The sequence below is a fragment of the Glycine soja genome, chromosome 4 (genome assembly GCF_004193775.1).
Source record: "Glycine soja cultivar W05 chromosome 4, ASM419377v2, whole genome shotgun sequence".
In the NCBI taxonomy this organism is placed as follows: Eukaryota; Viridiplantae; Streptophyta; class Magnoliopsida; order Fabales; family Fabaceae; genus Glycine; species Glycine soja.
In genome coordinates, this window is record NC_041005.1 from 13,738,169 (window position 1) to 13,746,843 (window position 8,675).

An 8,675-nucleotide genomic window follows, 5' to 3' on the forward strand; every position below is an offset into this window, starting at 1 on the left:
TTGTTATATCTGTGTTGATTCCCTAGTTCTTTGGCTTTTTGATGTTGCCAAAGGGGGAGAAAAGGTTGGTTGTAGAAAAAGCTTAACAACCTTAGAAATCAAGTGATCATAAATTCTGAAATATCAGGGGAGTAAACGCACATTTTATCTATATACAATTGTTTGTTGCTTGCTTTAATCTTGATTTCAGGTATTGTATTGTCATCATCAAAAAGGGGGAGATTGTAGATGCAATTGCTTTTGATGTTTTGATGATGATCATGATGATATGATGCAATTGTTGTAAATGGGCTTTTCAAGATTAAATTCAAGACAATACTTCAAGATTACAAGTCACAGCATCAAGATGATCACTAGTATATTAGGAAGGGAATTCCTAATTGAATTAGCAAAAGGTTTGGCCAAGTAATTTAAATTAAAAAGTGTTTTACAAAGGTTTTACTCTCTGGTAATCGATTACCAGAGGATGTAATCGATTACCAGTGGCCAAATATATTTTATAACAGCTACTAAAATTTGAATTCGAAATTTTAGACTGTGTAATCGATTACACAATTTTGGTAATCGATTACCAGCAGTTAGTAAACGTTTTAATTCAAATTTTAAAAGCTGTAATCGATTACACAATTACTGTAATCGATTACCAGACAGGATTTTCAGAAAAATAATTTTAAGAGTCACAACTTTTCAAAGGCTTTATTCATGACCACCAATGGTCTATATATATGTGACTCAAACACGAAATTGCTCAGAGTTTTTCAGAACAACAAGTGTTTATCCTCTCAAAGAGCAAAATCATTTTATCCTCTTAAGAATTCCTTGGCCAATTCAATTGCAATTCATTAAGGAATTATTTGAGTGCTCAATCTGTAAAATCCATCTCTTTCTAGAGAGATTCATTCTTCTTCTTCTTCTCATTCTCTAAGGGATTAAGAGACTATGAGTCTCTTGTTGTAAAGGAATTCTAAACACAAAGGAAGGATTGTCCTTGTGTGTTTAGAACTTGTAAAAGGAATTTACAAGATAGTGGAACTCTCAAGCGGGTTGCTTGGGGACTGGACGTAGGCACAAGGGTGTGGCCGAACCAGTATAAATCTGAGTTTGCACTTTCTCCTCCCTTAATCTCCTTTATTTTTTATTGCTTTATATTCATATTCAAATTTTTTTATTTGAATCAATATTTAAGAAGATTGTCATTAAGGGAATTCATAACTTGAATAAAAAGTGAAATAGATTTTTTAATTGGGGAAGTAGTTTGGAATATCTTAATTCAACCCCCCCCCCTTCTTAAGATATCTGAGGCCACTTGTCTAACACCATAGAGAAGTTGTAGGTCTTCACTGCCCAATATGCTTTATGCTCAATCTCAACTGGAAGATGACATGTCTTTCCAAAGACAACCCGATAAGGAGACATTCCTATGGGTGCTTTGTAGGCAGTTCTATGTTCCCAAAGAGCATCATCAAGCTTGGTACTCCAATCTTTCTTGCTTGGCTGCACAATCTTCTCTAAAATTCTCTTGATCTCCCTGTTAGAAATTTCTGCCTGTCCATTGGTTTGGGGGTGGTATGGTGTGGATACCCTATGGACAACCTCGTACTTTTTAAGCAAGGCATGCATTGATTTGTTGCAAAAATGGGTTCCTTGATCACTAATGATTGCTTTAGGTACTCCAAACCTGCAAAACAGATTAGATTTGACAAAATCTACAACAACCTTAGCATCATTAGTTCTAGTGGGCTTGGCTTCCACCCATTTTGAAACATAATCAACTGCAAGGAGAATGTAAACATAACCAAAAGATACAGGAAAAGGGCCCATGAAATCTATACCCCAGACATCAAACACCTTACAAAATAACATAGGTTGTTGAGGCAATTGTTGTCGCCATGTAAGTGCACTTCCTACTCTCTGACACTGCTCACAAGTGCTACAGATCTTCCATGCATCTTTAAAGATGGTGGGCCAATAAAAGCCACAGTCAAGCACTTTGTGAGCTGTCCTTTGAACACCTAGATGACCTCCTGGTGCGGAAGAATGACAGAACTGCAAGACTGAGTCAATCTCATGATCTGGAATGCATCGTCTAATGACCTGATCACTGCACAATTTCCACAAGTAGGGGTCATCCCAAATAAAATGCTTAGCATCACTTTTAATTTTATCTTTTTGAGCTTTAGATGCTAAGGGAGGAAAAACAGAAGCAACTAAATAATTGACAATGTTAGCAAACCACTGAGTAGAAAGAGAATCAGAAATACTATACAATATATATAAATGATCATCCGGGAAATCACCCCGAATGGGTGAGTCCTCATCAAACACATGTTCGATCCGACTCAAATGATCAACAACTATATTTTGTGCTTCACTCCTATCACGGATCTCCAAGTCAAATTCTTGGAGCCAGAGCATCCATAGGATTAACCTAGGCTTTTAATCAGCTTTCTTCAACAAGTACTTTAAAGTTGCATGGTCAGTATAAACAATAATGCGAGTACCAAGCAAATAAGAACGAAATTTTTCAAGAGCAAAAACTATGGCTAGTAGCTCTTTCTCAGTAGTAGTATAATTCGCTTGGGCAGCATCTAAAGTCCTAAAAGCATAATATATCACCCTAGGAAATTTATCAATTTTCTGAGCAAGGACAGCCCCCAATGCATAATTGGATGCATCACACATAAGCTCAAAAGGGACTGTCTAGTCGGGTGCCTGGATGATGGGGGTGGTAGTCAGTGCTCTTTTGAGGAAATCAAAAGCTTCTTTGCATTTATCATTAAAGTCAAAATCCACCTCCTTTTGCAACAAGTTGGACAGTGGAAGAGCTAATTTGCTAAAATCTCTTATAAAGCGCCTGTAGAATCCTGCATGAGTAAGAAAAGATCGCACCTCTCACACGCAAGAGGGGTAAGGCAATTGTGAAATAACAAAAAATTTTGCAGGATCTACTTCAATGCCCTTATTGGAAATAATGTGGCCTAAAACTATACCTTGCTCAACCATAAAATGACAGTTTTCAAAATTTAGAACAAGGTTAGTTTCAGTGCATCTATTCAAAACCTTTTCCAGACTATCCAAACAAATATCAAAAGAGTATCCATATACAGTGAAATCATCCATAAACACCTCTATGCAATTTTCTAAAAAATCACTAAAAATACTAATCATGCACCGCTGGAAGGTACCAGGGGCATTGCACAGGCTGAAAGGAATCCTCCTATAGGCAAAAGTGTCGAAGGGGCAGGTGAATGTGGTTTTTTCCTGATCCTCAGGAGCAATAGTGATTTGCATATAACCAGAAAAACCATCAAGGAAATAGTAGTGAGATTTACCTGCCAGGCGTTCAAGCATCTGGTCAATGAATGGCAGCGGAAAATGGTCCTTTTTGGTAACCTGGTTCAGCCTCCTATAGTCAATGCAGACTCTCCAACTGTTCTACACCCGAGTAGGAATCAGCTCCTCCTCATTTTTTATCACGGTGAGGCCGGTTTTCTTCGGGACTACCTGGACGGGACTCACCCATTGGCTGTCGGAAATAGGATAAATGATTCCAGCTTGCAAAAGCTTGGTTACCTCCTTCTTCACTACATCAAGAATTACTGAGTTGAGTCTTCTCTGTGGCTGTCTTACTGGTTTAGCTCCATCTTCTAAATTTATTCGATGCATACATGTGGATGGGCTAATACCAGGAATGTCCGCCAGGGTCTAGCCTATAGCCTTCTTATGCTTCTTGAGAACATATAACAGCTTCTCCTCTTGCTCATCAGCAAGGGAGGCAAATATAATTACTGGAAAACTTTTGCTATCATCCAAGTAAGCATATTTTAAATTTGATGGCAGAGGCTTCAGTTCTGGTGTGGGCAGCTGGATAATGGTAGAAAAAGATGGTTTCTCAGCCTGTACCTCATAAAGAAAGTCAGAGGTATGTGTACTTCCTGAAACATGGTTAGTTCTATCTGACTTTATAAAATCAATCTCAAGAGGTAAAACATCAGACATGTAATCAATATCAAATTCAGATTCACTCTCGGCATCAAATTCAGACACGTGATCAAGTACAAATTCAGATTCAATGCATGAAGAGTGACAGGCATGCAGATTAGAATGAAGATCAGTCATATATTCATCAACAATATGGTCAATTATTTCAACATGAAATACAGAAAGATCTTCAGATGGGTGTTTCATAGCATCAAGAATATTAAAATGAACAGTTATATCACCAAACTCCATAGATAATGTGCCTGCATATACATTTATCTTAGTTCTAGCAATTTTCATAAAAGGTTTGCCTTGAATGATGGGAACTGATCCTTTAGAAAATCCCTCCTCCATATTCAAAATATAAAAATCAACAGGGAAAATCAGTTCACCAACTCTAACTAAGACATCCTCTATGAAACCAGCAGGATAGGCAACACTTCTATTAGCTAAATGAATTACCACATTAGTTGACTGCAAGGGACCAAGAGATAGAGAATTAAAAATAGATAGAGGCATCACACTAATAGAAGCTCCTAAATCTAGCATGGCATTGTCAAACTTATTGTTCCCTATAATACAAGGTATGCTGAATGTACCTGGATCTTTACATTTTTCAGGGATTTGGGGAACAAATTTACCAATCAATGCAGAGACATTTTTGCCCATACTAATTCTTTCACTTCCTTTAAGCTTCCGCTTATTAGTGCATAGCTCCTTCAAGAATTTAGCATATCTTGAAATTTGCTTTATTGCATCCAGCAGAGGTATGTTTACCTCTACTTTTCTAAATGTTTCCAATATCTCCTTCTCTGTCTCTTCCATTTTTTTTTGGAAATTGCTTTTGGAGGGAATGGAAGAAAGATATGTTGTTTCTCTTTAGATTCACCTGCATGGAAATTGTTAGGTAACTTACTCTTTAAATTTTTGTCATCATCTTTTTCTGGAGTAGAGTGAAGTTGGGCAGGTTCATTTGCGGATGAGGAAGATGTTGCTAGTTGAGGTCCTTGACACTACTTTCCCGACCTCAATGTAATGGCACTCACATTTTTGGGATTCTAGACAGATTGAGAAGGTAATCTGTCAGAATTCTGGGACTGTTGTTGATTTAACTGTGTAGCCAATTGTCCCATCTGATTAGTTAAGCTCTGAATGGAGGCTCTGGTCTCTTGTTGAAACTGCATGTTTAGCATAGTCATTTGCCTCACAAGTTCTTCAAGGGAAGGTTGCGGAGGAGCCTCAACTGTTTGTTGTTTCTGGGGCTGTTGCTGCTGTTGATGCTGGATTGGTGGAGGAACGTATGGTGTGCTTGGGCCAGCAACATTTTGAAAATAAGGTTGTTTTTGTTGCTGTTGTTGTGAAGGATTCGACCATCTAAGGTTGGGATTATTCCTCCACCCGGGATTGTACCTGTTGCTGGAGAGGTCATAATTGTTCTGTTGTGGCTGATTTTGCTGCTGAGGTTGAGGAGGTCTGTTGTAGATGTTTGTAGCATAAGCTTCAGGCTGTTCAATTACTTCATATTGTTGCACAGAAAGGCAAAGGTATGTGTGGTGGTCGGTAGAGGAGCATAAACCACAGAGTCTGGCGACAGGTGCAGATTTTTTATTCATGGCCAGTTGGGTTACCAGGTTAACCAAGGCATCTAGTTTACCTTCAAGCTTCTTAGTCTCGGCTGATGAAGATGAATTTGTGGCTACTTCATGCACTCTTTTAATGACAATAGCATCACTTCTGGCACTAAATTGCTGGGAGTGTGAAGCCATCTTCTCAATTAAATTTCTGGCTTCAGCAGGGGTCATGTCTCCAAGGGCTCCACCACTGGCAGCATCTATCATACTTCTCTCCATGTTACCGAGTCCTTCATAGAAATATTGGAGAAGAAGCTACTCTGAAATCTGGTGGTGAGGGCAACTGGCACATAGTTTCTTAAATCTCTCCCAGTATTCATATAAGCTCTCTCCACTGAGTTGTCTAATGCCTGAAATATCCTTTCTGGTGGTCGTGGTCCTGGAAGCAGGGAAAATTTTTTCTAATACTCTCTTGAGGTCATCCCAGCTCGTGATAGACCATGGAGCAAGGTAATAAAGCCAGTTCTTTGCCACTCCCTCTAAAGAATGAGGAAAGGCCTTCAGAAATATGTGATCCTCCTAGACATCTGGGGGTTTCATGGTGAAGCAGACAATATGGAATTCTTTCAAATGTTTGTGCGGGTCTTCACTGCAAGGCCATGAAACATTGGAAGCAAATGGATAAGTCCAGTTTTAAGAACATATGGGACATCCTCATCAGGGTATTGGATGCACAAGCTTTCATAGGTGAAATCAGGTGCAGCCATTTCCCTTAGAGTCCTCTCACAGGGTGGAGGTTGTGCCATGTTCTCAGAATGTTCAACACAATAATGCTCAAAATCACCAATAACAGAATGCTCAGGATGCTCAAAAGGTACTAAATGATGTCTAACTAATCTATGAAATGTCCTATCTATCTCAGGACCAAAGGGTTGTAAGTCAGATGGATTGCCTCTAGTCATACACTATATTCAGCATGCACAACTAGTTGCCTTCTTATGCAAGTAACAGTGTAGGTTTGAACTACAGCTACCATTAAATGATATCCAAATGACTTCAAATTTTGTGAGCAACCTTATAAAATGATGAGAAGATAGCACAAAACATTTCAAAGTCTAGTTATAGAAGCTAAAAATGATAAGTTAAGAAAAATAAGAGAATAATACTTGGAAAATAAAAAAACTTTTGACAGAATCGCAATTTTTGAAAGAAGGAGACCTCAGCTAGCCTATGGCAGGCTGCCACGGTATGGGAAATTTTTTTCTACCCCAAATACATATATAATAATTGTGATTCTGATAACCGGAGCAAAAGTTATGGTTGTTTGAAGTTTTGACAAAAATCAAATTTGCTACTTTTTTGGAACTTTCAAATCTGACCAAACTAAGAGCTCCAGCTATTTTTCCCACAAAATATGGATCAAAAGAACTGACCACAAAAAAATTCAGCCAAAAATAACAACTATAGCTACCAAAACAAAAAATCTCAATTAATTCAGCAAGGGTGGTCTCTAAAATCTGTCGCTAAGGGATTTCCACTACTACCCTGTTTTCCAGTTCAACAAAAGTGGTCGCTAAATCCGTCGCAAATCACTATTCACAGCAAAACACAAAACTGAAATAGGGGAAGCGCTGAATAGAAAAACTAAAATAGAACACCACACTAAACAAAATAACAAGACTTTAAACACACTTAACGCAACACGAACACAATACTAACACACACTAACACAACACACGAAAGCATAAAACAACTAAACATAAAACACGAATCACTAGCTATTATGAACCTTTGGACACAGCTCCCTGGCAACGGTGCCAAATTTCATCGAGGCCGTACCCGAATCAAATAAACATTAAAATGTAGTAACTAGGAAGTGATCCTAGGTCATTTCCCAACGAGCAATGATACACCAAATGTTCAGGATAGATAGTAGGAAAATAGTAATGAATGGGGGGGGGGGGTTGGTTGCTTTTGTAAATTAAACAGCGAGTAAATGTGAATTAGAAAATATCAGAATTAAAACACGTTGCTTCCCCTTGATTCACAAGCAAGTCTCTTATCCTAGGTTATGAGAGTTTATCCTTTATCAGTTCAACCACTTAATCCAACCCTAAATTAAATTACTAAGCAAAATTTAACATAAGGCATTCATTATGTGATTAAGCAACACATACACCAATTACTCATAAACTATCATTAAGCATGAACGTAAATTAAGCGCAGAGACAATTAATCAAGCATTAAGCATGCATGAATTAATAGCAACAAATTCAGAGTAATTAGTGAAGAGGAAAAACTGAACAGAATTTAACAATAATAATAGAACCTCAAAGAGAACTGTGCTTGATCCTCAATAGAAAACAATGTTGGGGACTTAGCCTTCCATTAATCAATAGAGAACGAAATTATAGATTGAAGAACAAAATGTTATTGATAAAACTAAAAGTCAGAACTAGAATTGCCAAAAACGAAAAAAGGAGAAAGAGAAGAGAGAGAGAGAGAGAAGAGAGAGAGGGCTAAACTAGAACCTTGGTGCTGTTATATAGTTTTCTAGCCCCAAAGCTTACAAATCTGTTTTAAATCCAAGCCCATAAATAAAATCAAATCAAATCTAGATAAGATAAGATCTAGATGAAATAATATCTAGATGAGATCAAATCTAAATAATATCTAGATAAGATAAGATAAGATCTAATTTTGTAGAATAAAATAGTCTGTCCTCTTCAAGTCCAAGCCCAATTCTGGATTCAAGCCCAATGTTTCATTAATTCCTGAAATTAGATTAAAAACATCAAATTAGCTGAATGGGCCTAAATAATAAAACTGCCTAATTAATTTGACAATTAAGACTAATCAGTACTTAAAATGGTGCAAAAAGGGTTAAGAAATAGGAGAAAATAATGGGACATCACTCTCCCCAAAGGGCCTAGGTACGAGATTTACACACCCCTGACGGCCAATCACACCACGATTCTGGAGGAAGCTTTCAACCTAGAGGTACCCATCCAGCTACCCAAACAAAACACCCCAGGTCGAGGTCAAACACAACCAAATACTGCAAATATCATCGCGATATTGATCATAACACCGAAAACTGTTGGGCCCTAAAGAACAAGATAA

General features: G+C 37.8%; 1 non-coding gene across 1 annotated transcript; it reads left to right on the plus strand.

The window, feature by feature from the left end:
- The first annotated feature begins 5,877 nt into the window (after nucleotides 1-5,877).
- On the plus strand, nucleotides 5,878-5,984 carry LOC114411037. Its single transcript, XR_003666422.1, has one exon. It is a non-coding gene; the product is annotated as a small nucleolar RNA R71 (small nucleolar RNA).
- Nucleotides 5,985-8,675: the final 2,691 nt, after the last annotated feature.